This window comes from Heterocephalus glaber, unplaced genomic scaffold, assembly GCF_053883595.1.
Source record: "Heterocephalus glaber isolate CG9 unplaced genomic scaffold, H.glaber_assembly_v1.0 deba00001673, whole genome shotgun sequence".
NCBI lineage: Eukaryota > Metazoa > Chordata > Mammalia > Rodentia > Bathyergidae > Heterocephalus > Heterocephalus glaber.
The window spans coordinates 20,657,433-20,680,280 of record NW_028258410.1 but is presented as its reverse complement, the minus strand read 5'-3'; the positions used below and the strand labels follow the sequence as shown (position 1 = coordinate 20,680,280).

At 47.1% G+C, this 22,848-nt stretch overlaps 1 protein-coding gene and 1 pseudogene across 2 annotated transcripts in view; both read right to left on the bottom strand.

Moving 5' to 3' along the window:
• The window catches only part of Zmynd8 (zinc finger MYND-type containing 8), a 193,394-nt gene extending 170,886 nt beyond the window's left edge, over nt 1-22,508 (bottom strand). Inside the window, exon 1 of the mRNA XM_021238976.2 lies at nt 22,351-22,508. The gene's annotated coding sequence lies outside the window, so the exon portion shown is untranslated. The remainder of the gene's footprint in view (nt 1-22,350) is intronic.
• Nucleotides 239-22,535, bottom strand: LOC110344544 (PRELI domain-containing protein 1, mitochondrial pseudogene; annotated as a pseudogene). The gene is made up of 4 exons (XR_015446077.1): nt 22,351-22,535; nt 10,611-10,746; nt 9,391-10,303; nt 239-9,034 (listed from the first exon to the last, which is right to left on the bottom strand). The product of XR_015446077.1 is annotated as a PRELI domain-containing protein 1, mitochondrial pseudogene (transcript).
• Between the last annotated feature and the right edge of the window lie 313 nt (nt 22,536-22,848).

Sequence of the window (22,848 nt, the reverse complement as noted above, 5' to 3'; positions counted from 1 at the left end):
GGCAAATCTCTGCACCTCTCTGCATCTGTCATCAGCTGCCCAATGGGGGAATAAGCAGGATGGGCTCAGATGTGGATACTGTGGTGGACTGCAGATCCTGATGGGATACCTGCCCAACCCACCACCCAGACAGCACAGAGGGCTGGAAGTTGATTTTTAATAAAGTACAATGGGAAGAGGGCGGCAGGAGCGAGCCGTGCTGGCTGGTGGCCTGTGGTGGTACTGGTGGAAGGGCCCACACCAGCTACACGAACGGCTGCTGTTGCTGCAGCTGCTTGGTGGCAGCCTTGTTGGCGAGGTCTTTGGCCTTCTCTGCAGCTGCCAGCGAGGTCTCCTTTGCCTTCTCCTTGGCTTCCTTGGCTGTCCCAACAAGTGTTTTAGAAGGGGTCTCACCTTGCAACTTGGCCAAGATCTATTCAAAACCCTTCATGGTCTTGGTCACATTACTTTTTGTTTTGTTTTGGTTTTTTTGGTACCGGGGATCGAACTCGGGTCCTCAGCTTGCAAGGCAGGAGCCAGAACCACTGAGCTAAACCCCCGGCTTGGTCACATTACTTTTGAACCAGGCAAGGCCAAATTCCTGGGCGGCTCTGGAGACACCAAATAAGCTGGAGGAGACCCAGGCTTCCTGGCGCGTTTCGGTTCAGCCACTGTTGCCAGAGTTTACACAGTAAACACATCTGTCCTCCACCACCATCAGCCGGGCATGGTTGATGTTCCAGGTGAAGGTGGTCATGGTCTGATTCTGTGGGTCCACTACAGAGTCTTCCAGGATGCACACTGAGTGAGCAGTGTTGGCAGGAAATGGTCGCTCTGCCCAGTGGGGCACCCTATTGGTCTCGGTCAGGTGTCTCTGGGACAGGAGCTTCTGGTCAGGGGTCACCTCTAGGTGGACTGTGTCTTCAGTCAAGAGATGTTTGCTGTAGGGATTCGGGTACCGCTGCCGAAAGGCAGCCAACACTTGGTCCCAACAACTTCGGAGCACACTCTGGCCCAGGAAATACTTCATCATCGTCCCAGGCTGGGCGAGCTCAGTACCAGTGCAGCATCGGGGCGTGGTGCTGGGAGGGCACTCGGAGGCTGGGCCCGCTCAGCGCAAGCCAACCAGGTTCACCAACTCGCTGCATGCCCCCTTTTTGGTTTTTTGAGACAGGGTCTTGCTTTATAGTAAAGACTGCCCTTGTCACTATGTAGCCCAGGCTGGCCTTGAACTCGTGGTGACTCTCCTGCCTCAGCCTCTCAAGTACTGGAATTAAGGGGTGCACCACCATGCACGGCTTTCCAGCCATTTTTATTTTTTATTTTAAAATTTTTATTTATTTATTTAAAAATTTTTATTTATTTATTTATTTTTGGTACTGGGGATCGAACTCAGGACTTCCTGGTTGCAAGGCAAGTGGCGGAACCACTGAGCTAAATCCCCCGCCCTTTATTTTTTATTTTGAGTCACAGTCTTACTAAATTGCCCAAAGTGGGCTTGAATTTGAGATCCTCCTTCCTAACCCTCTCAGATTGTTGGGATCATAGGCATGCGCCACTGTTACAGTTGAATGAGCCAAAATAGTCCCAGTTCTTGTGTACAACAAGGAAACAAAACACTCCACAGTAAGTAGCTGCATTTAATGGAGATCATGGGACAGTAGCAGCAGGAATAGGCAGAAAGGAAAAAGGAAAAAGGAGGAGGAAGAGGGACATGGGCAAAGCTGCTGCTGCTGCTGGAGAAGTTCTAGGTGAAAGAGCTGATGGTACTGTTTTTGTTGTTTTTGTTGGTGGTGGTGGGTTTTGTTTGTTTGTTTGTTTTTTGGGTTTTTTTTGCGACAGGGTCTTACTATATAGTTCAGCCTGGTCTTGAACTCATTATGTAGTCCAGGCTGACCTTGAACTCATGGTGATCCTCCTGCCTCAGCCTCTGGAGTGCCAGGATTACAGGCATGTGAGGGTGCCTCGGCTTAGAGCTCTGGGCTATTCTGGGCCCCAGGTGGAGGAGGAGGAGAAGACAGAGGAGGAAGAGGAACCTTGGATGAGCACCAGCACAGTCAGGCTTCCAGTGTTTAAAGGTCCCACACTGCTGGCTCAGGGGCCTCCCATTCCGCCTCTCACTGGTGTCCATGATCTGCTGCCTCAGGCACCACACCCCCCTGCGGTAAACACGGACCATCAGCAGGGGCTCAGCACTCAGTGGATGGAAGGGAGCGGCTGCTCAGCTCCACGTACCTAACCACATCACCACCTCGCCTAGCTCGTGCAGTTTGTCATCATAGCCCCAAACCACAGACAGCCCCGAGGTCGCTCAGTTGGCGCGTGGCTAAACAGCCGTGGTCCACTAATACAAGGTCTCTCTCTGGTCCACATCTGTATCCCCAGTGCCTAGAATCGCTGCTCTCCTCGTGCACAACAGGCTGCTCAATCGGACTACGGTGTGCTGACTGTTGATTTAAAATGGAATAAACAGCTTCTCCAATAGTATGATTATGTAAGTGGGCGCAGGATTTAACTCAGTGGAACCGCGCCTGTCTTGCAAGAGCAAGGTCCTGAGTTCGATAGGAAACAGCCTCCTGTGGCTGTAGCCCCGGGGCTTACACCTCTTCTCCCACGGGCCCAGGGCAGCCTGCTCACCAGAACCCTCGGACCGCACGCTTGTCTTCCAAGTTCGCATCCGGTGACACGCTGGTGGCTTGAAGTGCCGCGGTAGGAGCATTCAGGGCTCCAGCTTGGGAAACACGAGCCGCCTGCACCATTGCTGGCCACCTCACCAGCCCCACGGCTGCCCGAACTTGCTTCCATTCTTCCCAGCAAATTCCTTGCACGTAAAATACTCGGCGGTGGCGGTGTCAGGATCCTAAGCCTGGAGAAACAGTCCTAGAGCCTTGAAGTCTTTATTATTATTATGTGGGGGAAATGGACTTTCTCCTTTACAGCGTCTCTGGCGGCTCCCTGTGCTGTGTCCTCCCAGGCCCGCTGCCTACCGTCACGCATTCTTAGGTTAGTTCCACCGCCTCTGCAGGCCACGGTTTCTGCTTGTTTTGGTTTCCTTTTTCATTTCTCTGGCACACATCTTGAATTCATTTTTGTTAGAATGGTCATGCTTATTTGTTACGGGAATATAGGTCTAAGCAGTTTTTGCTCAAAAATTGTAGCCTTGTATTCTGAAGGCTTCACTGCCCTGATATTCCCAAATGTTAATTTGGTCTTTGGCCATATTTTATTCTATTTTCCAGCCTATTACTTGATTTTTTTTTTCTAGTACCAGAGATCGAACTCAGGACCTTGCTCTTGCCAGGCAGGTGTGGTGCCACTGAGCTACATCCCTGGCTTTGTTCTCTGATTGCCTCTTTTTCCTTACAGCCTCTCCTTTTTTTTTTTTTTTGGTACCGAGGCTCGAACTAGGGACCTTGTGCTTTCGAGGCAGGCACTGGAACCGCTGAGCTAAATCCCCGGCCCCAAAACTACACTTGCATTTTTTTCTTTTTTTTTGTATTTTTAAAAAATAGCAAAACATTTATCGGTACATTTTAGGCATGCATAATGGTAACATTCATTGTAGGGAATTTGCACCTGTCCATGGTACCTCCCACCTCTTTTTTCCCCTTTCCCTGCCCTCTCTCAAGCCCTCTCCCCTCCCCACGTACAAAAGCTTTGTTTCCATTTTTTCCTTCTATTTTCACTTTTTTTCTTGTCCCTTCCTTGCTTTCTCCCTCCCTCCTCCCTGTTCGCCTCCCCTTTTGAACACTTTCTTCCCATTTCCCAACATCCATTATACATCTCAGTCTGTATTTCCACTTTCGGTTTCTCACACCAGAGAAACAGTGCAGTATTTAAACATGTGTGTCCAATTTATTTCACTTAAGGGCATGGTCTCGCGGTCCATCCATTTAACTAGAAATGTCTCACATGTATCCTTCTTTATGGGAGAGTAGTACTCCATTGCATTAAAAATCCACATCTTAGGCTGGGGATTAAGCTCAGTGGCACCTCTCCTGCCTCGAAAACACAAGGTCCCAAGTTCGATCCCTGGTACAAAAAAAATCCACATCTTTATCCCTTCATTGGTTGATGAAGCCTCTCCTCTCCTTATTCTGAGATGAATTCTTCAAATAAAATTGCAGATGACTACACCTGTAGCCACAGGATTTTTTTTTTTTTTTTTGAGACAGGGTCTCGCTGTGTATTTCAGCCTGGGCTTGAACTCACTATGTAGCCCAGGCTGGTCTTGAACTCGAAGCAACACTCCTGCCTCAACCTCCGGGGTGCTGGGATTACAGGTGTGCACCCCACACCCAGCTGGGCAAAATGCTTTAAAACCTTTTTGTTCTTTGGTACCGAGGATGGAACTCGGGTCCTTGCGCTTGCACAGCAGGCAGCGAAACCACTGAGCTAAATCCCCAGCCCTGTAAAACCACTTTTTTTTTTTTACACAAACATCGTTAAGGCAACAAGAACTAAAATAGTAACTATCTTAGGACGTCGGTGTTAGTGAGGCTATAGGAAAAAAAAACTGTGTACATTGCTGGTGCCAGAGGATACAGTGCCTGTGAAGATAATTTACCAAGAATACCAGACTTCACTGGCAAGGCTGTGGATCCAGCACTTGCCTAGCATGTGTGAAGCCTGGGTTCCATCCCCAGCATGGGAAAATAATGCCACTGGCATTGGCCTTTGGCCTACCAATACCACGTGCCAGTATTCACATCACAGCCACACACGCACTGAGGAAGCTTGAGCAGCACTGTTCCCCACAGCCTTATCTGTGACCGCTAGAGTGGGAACCGAAGCTTTGGTCTGCAGAGCTTCGGAGCGGTGTACCGTGCACAGGCAGTGGTGATGGCAGGAAGTCACTAGGATGTGCGCTTCGCAGGTTAGAGCGAGCTCTGGGATGTATTGTTAAACGAAGAAAAGGAAGAAAAAAGGAAGCTGTAGAAATAATTATCCTGGGCACCACTTTTCCTATAAGGGCCTAAATGTTTATGTATCTGTGATTGAATAAATACAGGAAGTATTTAGAATAAACAAGGGAAAGAGCCAGACATGGTGGCGCAGGCCTGTAATCCCAGCACTCAGGAGGCTGAGGCAGGAGGATCACCAAGAGTTTGAGGCCAGCCTGAACTACATAGTGAGTAAAAAACAAACAAAAAATTGCTTTATAATGGGATAAAATTTATGACGATTTTAACTCTGAATGTTATCTTTTTTTTTTTTGAGACAGGGTCTTGCTATATAGTCCAGGCTGGCCTCAAACTCAAGATTCTCCTGCCTCAGCCTCTCAAGAGCTGGAATTACAGCCATGTTTGGCTCAGATATTATCTTTTAACATCCATGAGTGATCTGAAGTTAAAGCAGATAAAGGGGAGCTGGTGAGGGACTGGGTGGGGGGATGCTGTTTTGTTTTGTTTTGGATCAGTGAGGAGCAGAGAAGGTAACATTTAAGCAGAATTGTGTTCACATTTATAAAGTGGCTCTCAGGCTTTCTCCAGTACTTTTTTTCCCCTCACTGCTGGGGATTGAACCCTGGAGCTCACACATTGTAGGCAAATGCCTTACCCCTGGATTACACCCCAAGCCCAAAACTGAGGGGAGTTTTAAGAGAATTCCTTTTGGTCACGAATCTTGATAATTTGTTGCCTTCTCTGCAAGAATCTGCCTCTGCACGAATCTGCCTCTGCACGAATCTTCCTCACGACCCACTATTACCTGCCAGCCTGGAGGAGAGAGAGTTCAGGTTCTTCTCCTAAATCTGCCCCTGCAAAGCCCTGGCCAAGTGACTGAACCTGCTGGGGATCGGCGTCAGTACAGGGAGTGAGAAAACCAGCTTCAGAGTGAAAGTGGGTGTTGAGGAAGAGCACACGGGGGCGTTCACTGAAGAGAGTGACATGCAGAGTCCACCCATGCAGTAGGGTGTCTCGTGACTGTCCCATCTTGTCTTTGGGACACAGACCAAGCTGCGCTCTGCATTTGGGGTGTTCTTCCTTCACTGCTTGGCTCAGATGAGCTTGAACTGCTTCCTTTCTCCTCTGGACAAGATGTTCCAGAAGAGGGCCATGGGCCAAGCCGGAACATCGCAGCTAACTTTAGTTCGCTATTTTCAGCCTCAGCTTGTTCCTGGACAAATCACCCCATGGACAGAGCATCTTTTCCAGGTGGGACAGTTCTTGTGTTATGCCCCAGGATTTTGTGGGGCATTAAAAAAGAAAACCAGGCTCAGTGGTGCCACCACCTGCCTCACAAGTGCAAGGTCCTGAGTTCAATCCCTGGTGCCAAAAAAAATAAAATGAAATTAAAAAAAATAAAACCAGTGTCACAAAGCTCTGTGTCCATGCATGTGGGTTGAAAAGCCTTATGCCGTCTAGAAAGTCACTGACAAGTAGCAGGATGTGAGTATCCCAAGTTCTCTTTTGGATGTGGGTAGGAAAACCAAACAAGCTTACCTTAGAACTGTCCATGTAGTAAAGAAGGACGAGCTTCAGACATTTATAGCTAAACGGATGGACCTTGAGACCATACTCTTAAGTGAAATAAATCAGACACATGTCTTTAAATACCGCACTGTCTCTCTGGAGTGAGGAACTGAAAGTGTAAATAAGGACTGAGATGTACAATGGATGTTGGGAAATGGGAAGAAAGTGTTCAAATGGGAAGGGGAACAAGGGAAGAGGGAGGGAGCAAGGAAGGAAGGGACAAGAAAACAGTGAAAATAGAAGGAAAAAATGGAAACAAAGCTTTTATACACAGAGAGGGGAGGGGCTTGAGGGAGCAGAAAGGTATAAAATAAAATAAAATTTATTTAAAAATAAAAGAATTATCCCCAGAACCAATAAATAAATAAATAAATAAATAAATAAAAGAAAAGAATTGTCCATATAGGAGCCTGGAAGCCAGGGTAAAGGGAATGTATCCGGTGGGAGGAGGGCCTTGGGTGGCATTAAGTCCCTGGCACTTCTGGGCTGCTGACAACCCTCTGGCTCCGGCGTGTGAGGTAGAAAGCTGGGACCCCCAGCACCGCTCCTCAGAGTCTTAGCTGACTCTGGAGGGACCAGAGGCCTTTTGCTGGGTCTCAGCAGCCTGTGCTGTGCACAGAATGCACACACTGGCTTATGCAGTCGGGGTACGGGGCAGATTCTACATTCAGGCTGTGCTGGGTCGGCAGGATGAGGAGGAGTCTCACCACATTTTAGTGGCCTCCACCCTCATGCATGGACTAATGCTGACTACTAAAGGGTTTGTGGCTGCAAGTTCAATCTCGTGCTGTTACTCCCTCTCGCCTTGTCACCTTCTGCCATAGGGTGACATAGCAAGAGGGCCCTCACTACATGCCAGCATCTTGTTATTGGATTTCCCAGCCTCCCAAGCTGTGGGAAATAAAATTATTTATTTATTTATTTATTTATTTATTTATTTATGATAGGATCTCTCTACGTAGTTCAGGCTGGCTCTGAACTCCCTATGTAGCCCAGGCTGGTCTCAAATTCATAGGGATCCTACTGTCTCAGCCTCTCAAGTTCTGGATTACAGGGGTACCCTACCACACCTGGCCCACAATTTATTTTCTTTATGAATTACCCAGCCTCTGGTATTTTGTTGGGTTTTTTTTTTTGGTACCAGGGATCGATCTTGGGTCCTTGTGCTTGCGCAGCAGGCGGTGAAACCACTGAGCTAAATCCCCGGCCCCTCTGGTATTTTGTTATAGCAGCAAAACATGGACCTAAGCTTTTATTCTTTTTTGTTTATTTGTTTTTGTAGGGGGACAGGGTCTTGCTGTGTAGATCAGGCTGGCCTTGAATTCAAGTTGGTCCTCCTGCCACAGCCTTCCGAGTGCTGGGATTCCAGGCATGCGTCACCATGCCCGGCCAAAGCCTTTTCTCTTAAGCTCCTGGCTCTGCAGGTGCAGGCTGGGCAGTTCTGCTTCAGGCTGCGGTGCCTGGGCTGGGCTTGCCTCGCCTGCTCCTTGTCAACCTTGCTCTAGTGGCCACTCAGGGTATGTTCTTCGAAAGGTGCCCCTGGGAGCACAGAAACCACGGGGAACCATGTACGGCAGGACTGGAGGCAGAGCTCTGGTGGTAGAGGGATGGGCTTAGCCTGCTCAAGGCTCTGTGTTCTGTCTTCAGCACCCAAATGCCAAAACGCAAGCAGCGACTATGCAGGCACAGGGATGGGCTCTGCTCACACCTGCTAACACTCCACAGTCACAGCGAGCCTCACGGCCCGGCTCAGCATCAGAGGGATGGAGGAGGGCCTTCTGTGACAGCAGGGCCCTACGGAGCCACAGCGTGGACAGGTGTGCAGGTCGGTTGTGTTGTTCTGCAGACTGCTGTGTACACTTAATACCTTATAGATGCTCGTCCAAGTCAGGAGGCCCATAATTCACTGGTTCCCTTGAACATTTGCTTTAAATCTGTAGAATAAACTTGCCAGGATTTCTCAACCATCACACTGAACTCATAAACTAATGGTGGATGTGTAGGTTGTATCAGGTCTTTGGCTTTTTTTCCTCTTCAAACTACAATAATGCAATAGACATCCTGATACAAGTCCTTATATGTTCCTAATATATTCTTTCTATGTTAGAGATCAGCAAACAGGTCCACAGACCAAACCCAGCTAGACTGACTTTTGTAAATAAAGCATTTTTTGGTTTTTGGCTTCTGTGTATGTGTGGTATTGCAGATTGAACCCAGAGTCTTTGTGCTGAGCTACATCCAGCCCTTTTTTCATTTTTTGAGATAGTCTTGCTAAATTACCCAGGCCAGGCTTGAACATGTGATCCTCCTGGCTCATCTTCCCTAGTGCTGGGATTATAGGTGTGCACCACCACACCAGCCAGCTGGTGTCCTAAAGGCAGAATTTCCACTCCACACCTGGAAACCAGGAATATCTGTTGGCTCTGATATGCTAATGCCCACAACTTCTGATATGATGCTCTGTGCCCCCAGAGAAGCCATTTCCTGTGGTCTCCTGAGTCAGCCGTGCAGTAACTTCTGAGTTCACAGGGTTCAAGACCGAAATGCTCACTGAGGCTTACAAGGCCCTCTGTAACCTGGCTCTGAGAAGAGAAAAAAAATTCTGAGGTGCCCTAATTTGATTACAAGCAGAGAGGAAGGCGGGGAGGAGAGATGGGGGAGGTTAATCAGCACCCATCCGCAAACTACCAAAAGACCAGTTGACCTTCTGAAATGTGTGTTCAGCCTTAATCAAATCCTGTCACACCGCTAGGCAGGCGGTGTCCGGTCACAACCCCAGCCAACCCAGAAGCCACCAGAACTTTCCTCATGGACCCTCCCAGCAATTGCCCCAGGGCCTGGTCCTTTCTGGTCTGGCACCCATGAGGGTTCAGTAAACCTCTTCATTTCCCAGATCTGGAGGCCCCTGAGTTCTGTTCTGACAGCCCACCTTCCTCACCTCTGTGACTTCTTTCACTTCCGAGGGCAGTCTTGGTCCCCCTCACTCTGTGCGGGCTTAGTCAGAACTCAGTTCCCAGGAGCGGAAACTCAGTTGAATTGGCCGAAGCCTCAGCATGAATGGGCTCCTGTGACTGAGCGTGCAGCCTGAGGAGACCGCCTCAGGAAGAGGTGACTCCAGCCTGCACTGTCTTGGTCCTCAATCGCTCTGCTCCCAAGGGGTTCGAGGAGGACTTAAAGCTGCATCCCCTAGGGGCAGTGAGGACTCTCACCTCCTGCTGCTGCTCCCGTGTACAAGGCTCTCTGAGCCAGGTGTGGCCGCTTGGTCAGCCTCAGGCCAATCTCTGTGACAATCAGTGGACACACAGGTCTGGTGGAGGGGGAGGAGGTCACCCCAGTCGGAACACAAGCGCTGGCAGCCAGGAAAGTCCCCGGGGAGGACTCAGCGGCTGGTGCCTGAAGCAGGGAAACCGAGCAGGCCCAGCACACACGCAGCCTGCCTTCCGCCGGCCAGGGGCCAGGCGACACTTTCCCCATGTCCACCCGCTACCCCTGGGCTAAGCCCCGCCCCAAGCGTTGGCCTAGCGTGAGTGCAGGCCTGAGCTCCAACCCCAGCGCTGCAAAACACAACACAAAACAAAACACAAGTGCTTAAGCAAAGAATAGAAAACTGGAACACTTCCATTTCAGAAACTGTTTTCTTACAGCCTGAGATTTGAAGGTATTGGGGTTCTCCAGAGACACAGAGCTACTAGGTCCCCAAATCTGCCATCTATAAACTAGAGAAACAAGAAGGCCCATGGTGTAACTCAGGGAGAATCTGAAGGCTTGGGAACCAGAAGGGTGCAGGGGGGAGGCCGTTGTTGTCAGTCCTGGAGTCCCCAAGAGCAGTGGTTTCTACTCCGTGAGTTGTCCTGTGGAGCAGGCAATCACAACAAGGCTGAGCTGGGGCCAAAGGCAGCACTGATATAAGTGGCTCTGAAACCAGAGCCTCAACCATTGCCAACTGTGGTCACAGAGGGTTACAGGGTCCCCTCTCGGAGGAGATGTAGGGAGGGGGCGGCTCCTGACCATGGAAGACACTCAGACCTACGCAGAGCCAGCACTGCGTGGCTGCCTGTGTCACTGACAGGCTTTCTGTCCCCTCAGCCCCAGGGGAAGGTGCTTCAAAGAGGGAGCTCAGAGAAAGAAGACGGGTTCCCAGGTTCCCCTTGGGCTCACCTTCCCTCTCCCAGCTGCAGCAGTGCCTCCCATTCTGACAGGAGCTCTGGGGACTTGGCCCTGTCTCCTGGGTGGGCCTCCCATCCGGAAAGGGCTGTCCATTGAGACTTCCTGTCACCTCCACTGGGCCTGAGCTCTGGAAACCAAAGCGCAGTGTTGTTTACCTTTTTGTTTGGTATTTCTCCTTTCTTCTCTTCTTTCCTTTTGTTTTTTCCAGTACCCAGGGCCTTCACATTGAGCTGCATCCTTAGGCCTTTTTGTTTCTTATTTTGTGACAGGATCTCACAAAGTTGCTAAATTGGCCAGGCTGGGCTCGAACTCATCCTCCTGCCTCAGCTTCCCAGAGTTCTGCAATTACAGGCTTGCAGCACCATTCTTTGTCTTTTTCACAGAGAGCGGCAAAGGCTGGCAGTGGCTTGGGCCTGTCCCCGCCTGAGAGGCCCCAAGAGCCATCAGCATCTGCTCTCTGAAGGGAAAGGCTGGGCTGCTCCCCTGCCAGCCTCCTCTGTCCTGCCAGAACTGGTGAGGTCGGGTTCCTCGGGAAGCTGATCAGGAGGAACATTTCTGATCACTGGTTCATTTGGGAGCCTGGGGGAGGGAAGGGAAGAAGGTGGGAAGGGTGGGAACCCCCAGCAGGTGCCACAGAGCAGGTTCCCTCTAAGGCAGCAGGGTTCAAACTCCAGGGCTGCTGCAGGATTCCAAGGCCTGTGGGACACTGCAGCTGCACCCGTGTGAAGGTCAGCACTGTCCTTGTAGCTGAGGGCTGCGCTGGGGATGTGCCCTACCCGCTCAGCCTGCAGAGAGTGCTGCCAGGTAGAGAGAGCCAAGTACATGCAGCAGGAAGGGCGCCTCCAGGGGCCCTGATGCTCACCAATTTCCGGTGTGTAGGGGAGCCAGTGGCCACTGCAGTCTCTCACAGACTCTGTGGAGGTAAAGCAACCACCATCTTTTTTTTTTTTTTTTTTTTTTGGTACCGGGGATTGAACTGCGGTCCTTGTGCTAACCACTGAGCTAAATCCCCAGCCCTACCATCTTTTTTTTTTGAGACAGGGTCTCGCTATGTAGTTCAGGCTAGTCTTGAACTCACTACGGAGCCCAGGCTGGCCTTGACTTACAGCAGCTGTCATCTTGGACACTGCTAATGACCCAACCCAGGCAGAAGGCTGTTCTGGAAAGTCCTGAGCGGGCCATGTGTGCAAATACTCAACCGGAAGTGACGCGTTGCTCCACTTACAGGTCACCTTGGCCACTCAGTCACATGGCTCCCCGCAACCACAAGGGACACGAGAAGCACCTTCCTACTGGATGGTGGAGGCTGAAGTACAGTGCACAGCACTGCAGATCACGACATCCCTCTGTCTCCCAGGACAAAGCCCAAGTCCACCAGCAAGTCAGGTCAATGTCTTTCTGAAACTCATGTCCTCAGAATTTTTAGTCTGAAGAAATCAGGACTAGCCACATCAGGCTCATGTTTCTTTCTTGAGACTTTGTGAGTGTGTGGGGTGCTGGGGACGGAAGACAAGCTAGACAAGCACCCCACAACTGAACTCCATCTCTAGTCCTTTTGAGATAGGATTTTCCTAAGTCATCCAGGCTGGCCTAGAACCCAAGCTCCTCCTGCTCAGCCTCTGGGGGGCTGGAACCACAGGCGGGGGCCAACGTGCCCATTGTGACTCTTTTTTTTTTTGGTATAACTTTATTATCATTTACTAAACACACACATATACAAAAATTAAAATTATTCAGAGAAAAACAATGCAAGGGAAAAAAACCCTATAATAATAGTCAGGCAAGATCGGGTGCATTCAGGGTGGTATGGCCGTAGACTGTATAACTTTTTTTTTCTTTTGGTACTGGGGATCAAACTTGGGACCTTGCAATTGCAAAGCAGGCGGTGGAACCACTGAGCTAAATCCCCAGCCCTATAATAATATTCAAAATAGAACTCAACCAAAGTAAAACTGAAAAGTACTTAAACATTTTTCCACATAATTAAAAAAAAAATCTTAAGCATTAACGAGACATCAGAAGATGTGATTTATTTTAGAAAGATTTTCAAAACTAATATTGGACAAATAGTGGTCTGGAAAAAATTCTAATTAACTAGTAGACTCCACATAGGCCAAATGTTTTTTGATTTAAATTTCAATACAGTCATGTGACATGTAATGGAAATATAATCTGAGAAATATGTTATTAGGCAATTTCATCCATGTGTATCGCCAAGTACCACACAGTGTGCCAACTTCTAAGTGCAAACTGAGAAGGTACACGTCAGTCATCTGTGATGGCCCCTTGAGATTATCCAAATATGCAGTTAAACATGAGATACATGAGGCTACCACTGGCATAGCAGCACACTATTTTACAGTAGTGCCCATTGCGGCTCTTGTGTGAGGTGAGAAATGCCTGTCTCTCTCAGAGGGAATCTTGGTTGTGCTATAGCTCAGATCTTGAGTGTCTTTCAAGGCCTACATGTTGAAGGCTTGGTTGCCAGCCTGTGGCCCTATGGAGTAGTAGGACCTTTAATGGCTTTAAATTTTTTTTTTTTTGGTACCGGGGATCGAACTCGGGACCTTGTGCTTGCAAAGCAGGCAGCGGAACCACTGAGCTAAATCCCCGGCCCTTAGGACCTTTAAGAGATGGGCTCTCTGGGTGCTGTGGTGCATGACTGTAATCCCAGTACTCTGGGAAGCTGAGGCAGAAAGATCCCAAAATAAGTCCAGGAAAAAAAAAGGAGGAGGAGGAGGAGGAGAGCCACAACTTGGGAGGCTAAAGCAGGAAGAACTCAATTTTGGGGCTGCCCTAGACATCTTAGCTTGACCTTGTCTCAAAATGTGAATTAACTCACCATTGTTCGAGGCAGCCTGGTAGCTCTTTCCCAATAAAGCCTTGCCTTGGGTGAAAAAAAAAAAGAAATAAAAAGTTGTGGCTGTGCAAGCACAAGGACCCGAGTTCAATGCCCAGTACCAAAAAAAAAAAAAGTTGTGGGGATGTAGCTTATTAGTAGAGCTCCTGCCAAGCATGCATGAGGCTCTAGGTCCTAGGAGAGGAAAGGGGAGAGGAGGGAAGGAGGGAGCCCGAGTGAGAGGAAGTTAGGTCATTGTGGGCCCCTTCCTGTCTGTCTCTGCCTCCCAGCCTCCACTGCCACGTGCTCCTGCTGTCACATACTGTGTCACCACAGGCCCAAGTGACCATGGACTGAGCCCTCTGGCACTGAGGCGCAGTACAGTTGTCCTCCTTGTCAGCTGATCATCTCAGGCGTTCTTGTCACAGTGACCGAAAGCTGAGTGACATAGGTTGCTGTCACCAAACACCACCAACCAGGGGGCTCGTGAACAATGAACATTTATTACTTATTTCTCCTTACTGTTGCGGAGCTGGGGAGCCCAAGATCAGGTGTCCTCAGATTCAGGGTCTAAGGAGTCCCAGTTCCCCTCTACCAAGGGCTTCTCACTGGGTCGTTCACGTGGTGAATGAGGTCACCCACACCCAGGGTGGTGACGAGCTTCTTTTCCACTCATGGAAAGCCACAGAATCTAATCAACTTCACTGGGGACTTTTCAGTCTACCCTGAGTTCAAGTGAGGAAGAGGATGTTGCTTCCTAGGACCCCTGATGTCCCAACAGTGAGGCCAGAACAATGCCATGGGTGGAATTGGCGATATACCATATATATAAACTGATGTCAGTACACCATTGTTTTCCAGACAAGAGAACAAATTGAACTATTTTTTAATGGCAAAAGCAGAATAGCCTGGGGAAAACGGTAGAATATCGCACGCAGTCAGCGACAGTCTTAGACACGGGTCAGCCCATCCCACATGCAGCACGGAGAGGGAGGTCCCTCGTCTTTCCTCGGGTCCCACACATCCTCCTGTCCTCTCATGGTCCATGGGCCTGTGTTCCTGGCCCGCAGGGTTCTGAGCCAGCTGGGATTGTTTCCTTCTACTGGTTTCTATCTTTGATTCAGAACCCTCTCTTACATTTCCACAGTGGCTGTTAATTAATGATGATGATGATTGGCCTTAATGAAAGAGGGAATTAGTAGGTTCCTGGCTGTGCGCTGGAGAGAGTGCGAACAAGTGCTAATGCCCTGACAGGGGCTCTTGTGACCTGGGAGCCACTTCCTGAAACTCAGCAGCTGGAGGGTTGATCGTCCTCCTGTGGGAAGCTGTGTTCCTCCCAGGAAAGAGGCAAGTTTGGGCCCAGGAACCCGTGACTGGCAAACCCAAGCATTTGCCACTTTGTTTCTTTGTCATTGTTATGTTATGTGACACTGGATTACAATGTTATGGTTTTTGTTTCGGAACAGGGTTTCTTTGCAGCTCAGGCTGGCCTGAAATTCTCAATCTGTCTCAGCTGCCTAAATGCTGGAATTACAGGTGTGTGCAAAAGTGTGGGCTATGATGTTATAGGGGTTTTTGTTTGTTTGTTTGTTTCTTGAGACAGGGTCTCACTATGTAGTACAGGCTGGCCTTGAACTCACTATGGAGCTCAGGCTGGCCTTGAACTCATGGCAATCCTCCTGACTTAGCCTCCCAATTGCTGGGATTACAGGGATTCCTATATACTTTTTATGATTACATATACATCTGTGTAAATGCATACAAAGAATTCTAGAAAGAGTTACCTCAAGTTTTCAAAAGTAGTTATTTCTAGGGAGGTGCGTGAGACTGGAAATTGTGGTCAAGGCTGTTTTATTTTCTTCTTATTATTCTTTTTCGTTTGGTGTTTGGAATTGAACCCAGAGCCTTCACACTGAGCTACATCCCCATCCCTTTAAAAAATATTTTTGGAATCAATTTTTTTTTTTTTGGTACCGGGGATCGAACTCAGAACTTTTCCCTTGTGAAGCAGGCACTGGAACCACTGAGCTAAATCCCCGGCCCTAAAAATATTTTTATTTGAAAAAAATTTTTTATTTGAGCTGTGGATGGTAGTGCACACATATAATTCGTAGCACTTGGGAAGCTGAGGCAAGAGGATTGCTGCAAGTTCAAAGCTAGTCTGGGTACATAATAAGTTAAAAAGTGAGACCCTGTCTCTGAAAAAAAAAAAAGCTATATAAGGATTACAGCTGGGACCAGGACTTCTCCAAGTGTGAGGGTCCATTTCCAGCAGCATGGGGTAGTTAGTGAGGTTAGGGCACTCTGGTCTGTCAGTGCTAATGATAATAATGAGAAGAAGGGCTGGGGATTTAGCTCAGTGGCACTGTGCCTGCCTTGCAAGTGCAAGGTCCTGAGTTCAATTCCTGGCTCAGCAAAACAAATAAAATAAAACTACCACGATAATAATGAGAAGAGGCTGGGGATTTAGCTCAGTGGTTTCGCCGCCTGCTGCGCAAGCACAAGGACCTGAGTTCAATCCCCAGTACCAAAAAAAAAAAAAAAAAAAAAGAATGGCTAATAATGAGAAGAAGAAACATTAACTGTCATTGCTCTATGGCAGATACTACAAGGTTTACATATTTAATATGACAGATATTTATCTATCTTATTATTAGGTATATTGTATTTTGTATTATGTTTTCTAATATATAAATATCTATTATATAATAGAAAAATACTGCAGCATAATAGTCATTATATATTGGAATACAATACTGAAATGGTTAAATATCAACACAATCATTTTGATATATGCATGTACCATTTCCCCAAGATGAACGTAATTATTTTGGATTGCAAACACATACTAATAAAAAAAGAATAAAAACCACAATAGTCCTTATATGTTACTATTTACTATAAATATATATGCTGCACGTGTACACATTACATGTTCTGCTTACTGGTACATATTACATACATGTACATATGTATATGCACTGTATGTGATTTTGTAACATATAAAACAACACTGTGTATCATGCACATATGCAGAGTTATTATTTTGCTCCTTACTAATGGGGAAACTGAGGCACAGAGAAGTTAAGGGACTTCTCAGAGTCACACTGGTGGGAAGGGGCAGAGTCACTCCGGCCTGCAGGACTCCTTCATTTATAGGCACTGTGGCTGCAGCTCAGCACACATCGTTAACACAGTACTCACACTAGGAAGCACTGGAAAACTGCTCTCCTCCCTTTTTTCCTCCCATCACACAGCAGAGATTCAGTAATATATAGTTAGGGGCTGAGGATTTAGCTCAGTGGTTATGCTGCCTGCCTCAAAAGCGCAAGGACCTGAGTTCAATCCCCGGTACTGAAAGAAAAAAAAGTAATATATAGTGGGCTTTGCGGTATACCTCAGTGGTAGAGTGCTTGCCCAGCATGTATGAGGCCCTGGAGTTATTCCCTGGGAACAATTAAAAAAATAATAATGGAATATAAAAATTTGGAGCCAGGTGTGGTGGCACATACCTGTAATCCCAGCACTCGGGAGGCTGAGGCAGGAAGATTGATATGAGTTTGAGGCCAGCCTGGGCCACATAGTGAGTTCAAAGCCAGCCTGAACTACACAGTGAGACCCTGTCTCCAAAAAACACAAAACAAATAAAATAAATAAACAAACAAAAAATAGGAGTCTAGCATGGTGGTGGACACCTGTAATCCCAGCACTCCGGGAGACTGAGGTAGGAAGACCTCAAGTTCCAGCCCAGTCTTGGCAATTTAACAATGTAGTGAGGCTTTGCCTCAAAATAAAAAAGTAGGGGAGTTGATCAATGACTCATGGTTTAAGATTGCGGTTTAAGCACTTCCTGCAGGGTCTCTTGCACAAGGAGGGGGCCAGCAGGAGCTGACCCAGTCCTGCTCTGCTGAGAAACCCCTGACAAAGCCTTCACCACTGACAAGCTGGATTGGATCAGGCTGAACTTCCTGTAGAATAATTTACAGAAGAGTTATTCATGGCTTCTTAATCTTCCTGGTCTGAGACAGCCACTTGGGTTAAAGGAAGAGTGTTGAGGAAGTAGAGCACAGAGAAAAAGAAAGAAGAAAAAAGATCGGGGTGATAACCAGTCCTTAATAGGAAGAAACTTTGAAATCAGGAGCTGAGTAGTATGTCGTATTTGATGTGTAATATTTAAAAATCTAACAGAGGAAGGGGAACAAATGTTAAGTTCTAATATGGGAGACTTCCTCTCTCTATTTTAAGTTTATTTATAAAGGTTAACAGAGTGGCCTGGAGTCAGTTTGCTGGGTACAAATCTTTTTTTCTTTTTTCTTTAATTTTTTTTTTTTTGGTTTGCTGTTTTGAGACAGGGTCTTGCTCTGTAATTCAGGCTGGCCTCCAACTCTCAGCGATCCTCTTGCTTTGGCCTCCCAGAGTACTCAGATTATAGGCGTGGACCCCCCCCCAGGCCCAGCTACTTAATTTTTAAATTTTTTGGGGGGGGCCCTGGATGCAAATCTTGCCTTTGCCACTTCCTAGCTGGATATCCTTGAACCTCAGTTTCTTTATTTGTAAAAGCTTAACTGAATAATGTACCTTAAAGGCTTAGAAAAGAGCCCTTAGTAAACACTCAAAATATTATAGAATAATAACAATAGTTATTAGTTTACAGCGAAATTTCTCACATCTCAGTTCAATTCAACAGATACGTGGCCCTTTTTATTTTCTTTTTTTGGTACCGGGGATCGAACTCTGGACCTCATGCTTGGGAGGCAGGCTGCGGGGGAACCACTGAGCCAAATCCCCCGCCCCAAATGGCCCTTTTTAGATGTCCAAACTTGCTTTCTGCAGATGCAATTCAGTCATGGGTAACATCAGGCCACTCGCTGTATGGTGCGCAGGATCGAATCTCTCCGAGCCCCTATTTTTATGTGAGTTGCATGAGGGGCTGGAAGGAAACGCAGACCTGGGAGAATGAAGACTTCTCGCTCTCAGATGAGCCCCGATATCTAAATAGTGAAAGGTCTAATGAACACAGTCCATTTGCAACTTAAAAAGTGAACAGTCTGCAGCTTCATCCGCGAAACGGCGCTGGGCAGTACCTTTCCGAGGTCCGCATCCACTGAGAACCTGGAGAGGAATCATATCGAACTAGGATGAGCCCGGAACCCAGCAGGCTTGGGGTCCTTGTGAGCAGAAGGACATCTGGACTCTTTTTTTTTTTTTTTTGGTACCAGGGATCAAACTCGGGTCCTTGCACTTTCGAGGCAGGCGCCGGAACCACTGAACTAAATCCCCGGCCCGCATCTGGACTCTTGACACTGACCCAAGGGGAGCGGGCAGGGGAAGACGGGGCAGGGGAAGACGGAGCAGAGAAAGACGGAGCAGAGAAAGACGGAGCAGAGATGGCAGGGGCCCCAGAAGCGGAGAACAAGCGCCTGCGACCGCAGGAAAGCGGAAGTGGGCAGGGCAGGATCCTCCCTGGAGCCTGGAAGAGGACGCAGCCTTGGGGGCTTTGATTTCCAGCTTCTGGCCTCCAGAACGAGGAAAGGACCAATTTCTGTTGTTTAAAGGCCCCAAATTTGTGGAAGTTTGTCATGCAGTCTTAGGAAACTGATAAGCAAACAAAAGAGAAACAAGAATGAAAATTATATTGCCAAGCCATTAGAGCCTTCCAGTTTGACAAAGATTGAAAAATCTGGTGGCATAATCCGTCAGCACAAGTGTTGAGAAACCGATCGCTGCTGGGAGTCTACGTGGATTGATATAATCTCTTTGGAGATAAATTTACGAATTCTATCCAAATTACAAACACGCGTCTTTAGGCTCACATATTCCATTTCTAGGATTTAGCTTACATGTGGGATATGTGGAAAACCACGCACGGCTAGTTATTCATTGCAGCATTATGTGCCATCACAGTCTGAAAGGACAATAAATGTTCGTGAGCGATGTCGAATAAAGTACGGAGATCTGGAGTCAAGTAACTTTTTCCACAACTGGTTACATAGTAAATATTTTACGTGCTGCAGCCAAGAGGTGTCTGGCATGACTAGCCACTCAAGCTTGAAAGTAGCCAAAGAATATATTTTAAAGTGTGCTAATAAAAGCTTAAAAAAAAACAACAAAAAAACGGAGACTGGTGGCACACACCTGAAATCCCAGCACTCAGGAGGCTGAGGCAGGAGGCTTGCTGAGAGCTTGAGGCCAGCCTAAGCTACATAGTGAGCTCAAAGCCAGCCTGAACTACATAGTGAGAGTCTGTCTCAAAAACCAAACCAAAAAAAAAAAAAAAAAAAAAAAAAAAAAATCCAAACCAAACAAAATAAAACCTAAGAATCATTCCCTTTCTTCAAAATGATTTTAAAAAGCCAGGCATGGTGGCATAAGTCTGTAATCCTAGTTCTCTGGGAGGCTGAAGCAGGAGGATGGCAGGTTCAAAACTAACTTTGGCAACTTACTGACAGCAAGCCCCTGTGTCAAAATAAAAATAAAATAAATAGAAAGGGCTGGGGTTGTAGCTTAGTGTGAAGGCTATGGGGTTCAATCTTCAGAAACACAAATACATGCACACACACACACACACACACACGCATACACTATAAACAAATGGGGCACTGGGGATGTAGCTCAGTGTAAAGGTCCTGGATGTAATCCCCTGTACCAAAATAAACAAAAACAAAAAATTAAGCCAGATGTGGTGGTGCATGCCTTAACCCCAGCACTCAGGAGGCTGAGGCAGGATTGCCATGAGTTCAAGGCTAGCCTGGATTACATAGTCAGCCTGAACTACATAGTGAGACCCTGTCTCAAAAAGCCAAATAAGGGCCAGGTATTTAGCTCAGTGGTTCCGCCACCTGCCTTGCAAGTGCAAAGTCCCGAGTTCGATCTTTGGAACCAAAAAGTAAATAAATAAATAAATAAAATAGAAAGAAAAGAAAAACACTGAAAGAAAGAAAAGGTCAACAAAATTTTTTTCACTATTATTCTTTGCATGGCCAGTAAGCTAATAGTTGATTTTTCCTTTTTGGGGAGAAGCTGGTGCTGGGGATGAAACCCAGGGCCTTATGCATGCTAAACACACACCACTAAACTATACCTCCAGCCTAGGTCTATTTTTTTTTTTTAAATCACCAGTAAAATAAGTATGAAAAATTTAGTTTTTGGTTTATGAGAGGCTATGAACCCATATAAAAGGTTGGATAGGGTAGAGGGTGCAGATTGGGAGTAGAGGGCTTGCCCAGCACATGTAAGGCCCTGGGTCCCAAGCCTAGCACTGCAGAAACAAACCAAAAAAGTTGGACAATGATCCACAGTTTAAAAATGTATATATATAATATGCATATAATATATGGATATAATATAATATGCATATATATAATTGCTAAGCCCCAAGTTTGATCTCCAGTGTAAATAAAAAAGCCAAATAAAATAAAATAGAAAGAAAGAAAAGAAAAAAACTGGAAAAAAAAAGAAAGAAAGAAAGAAAGAAAGAAAGAAAAGGTGAACAAAAAAAATTACTGGGGATTGAACTCAGGACCTTGAGCTTGCAAGGCAGGCACCAGAACCACTTAGCTAAATCCTCGGCATCAAAAATTTTTTTTACTATTATTCTTTGGATGGCCAGTGAGCTAATAATTGTTTTTACCTTTCTGGGGGGAAGTTGGTGCTGGGGATGATATAATATATGCATATTATATATTTAAATATTATATATATTACTATGATCCAGTATATACACATATACTAAAATAAAGTATTGATTTCATTATGGGTCATTCAGTGTATTCTGACATTTTCTATTCCATCCCATTACCTCCTATTTCATTTTCACCATGTCTAGTCCATTTATAAATAAAATATTGGCCTGAGTGTGTTGGCAGGATGTATGTAATTCCAGCGCTCTAGGAGGCTGAGGCAGGAGGATCTGCGCAGTTTGGGCAGTTTAGTGACTTGAGTAGATCTTGTCTCCAAAAAGAAAAAAAAGGGGTTGGTGATGTAGCTCAATGCAAAGGCCCTAGGTTTACTTGCAGCAGAGCAAAACACATAAACAAACAAATAAATAAAATACTGATCAAAATCCACCAAACTTATCTCACATCCCACTAATGAGTGAGGCACGAGGTGTGGCAGCCTTGGCTGTACTCTGCAGGACCATGGTCAAGAACAGCGTTGTCAGGAGGCTGCTAAGTGAAACAAGGCCCAGCCGTACAGCATGGCCACGAAATCACCGACACAGTGTGGCTCGGGTGTACGAGCTGGTGCAGGAAGCTGTTCCCAAACACATTTGTGAATTTAAAAAGCAAGTTGTACACGAGCTGTGGTGGCACAATCCTGTAATCCCAGCACTCAGGAGGCTGAAGCAGGAGGATTGCCACAAGCCGGAGGCCAGCCTGGGTTATGTAGTGAGTTCAAGGCCAGTCTAAACTACCTAGCAAGACCTTGTCTCAAAAAAACAAAAAGAGGGAGAAATTCTACAGGAGGCAAATCTATCAAGACAGAAAGTGGATTCGCAGTCAGCAGCTGCCTGGGTGGAGGAAAGGTGAAGGAGAAGCTGGGGCTGGCCTAGGGCGGAGCTCAGGGAGCCCAAGCCCTGAGCTTCATGGCCAGGGCCAAGCCACAACAGCAACCAAAACCTCATTATACTGAAAATTTACAACTGGCCTGGGTGTCTCAAACTTTAAAACAAAGAAAAGTTGGGGATGTAGCTCAGCGTGAAGGTTCTGGGTTCAATTCCCAGCGCCACCAAAACAAAACAACACCCCCAAAACCAGCCTACGAATCATCAAATTGTACACTTAAAATGGGGTGAGTTTTATGTCACACAAATTATACAGCAATAAAATTGCCATTTTGAAAAAAGGAAAGGACAAAGGAGAAGGAGGAGGAAGGAGAAAGAGGGAGACTCACTATTCCACCAGTCAGCCTGCCAGGCTCTCGCATCGACTTTAGGAAGCCTCTCCCTTGGCTGCCTGGAGTCTCCAGCCTCTTCCCAGGTCTCAGAGTTGCTGGCAACGGCTCCTCCACCACATCTGCAAATTATTTCAGTCCTCAGGATTCACTTTTTGATAAGTGGAATATGATGACAGTGTTGCAGAGTTGAATGCTTTCTGCCCTTCTGAACTTTTCCCTTTCCCTTTGGCGTCTTCTTCTCCAAAGGGCTTCTCCTTTGGTCCATGTTTACACTTTGTGGTGGCGCCAACTCGAGTTGCTAGGCAACAGACAGAGCTGGGGTGCAGCATGGAGAGCCCAGCCCCCAGTGTAGCCCTGCCCTACACACAATGTGTCCAGAGCTGTTTGTCTTCAGTCTACCTAGCAACTCCTCCTCCTCCTGCTAGAAGTAGCCCTTCATGTTCCCTGCCCTGGGGGACTTCCCCATTCCTCTTCCAGCTTTGAAGTTTGGATGAG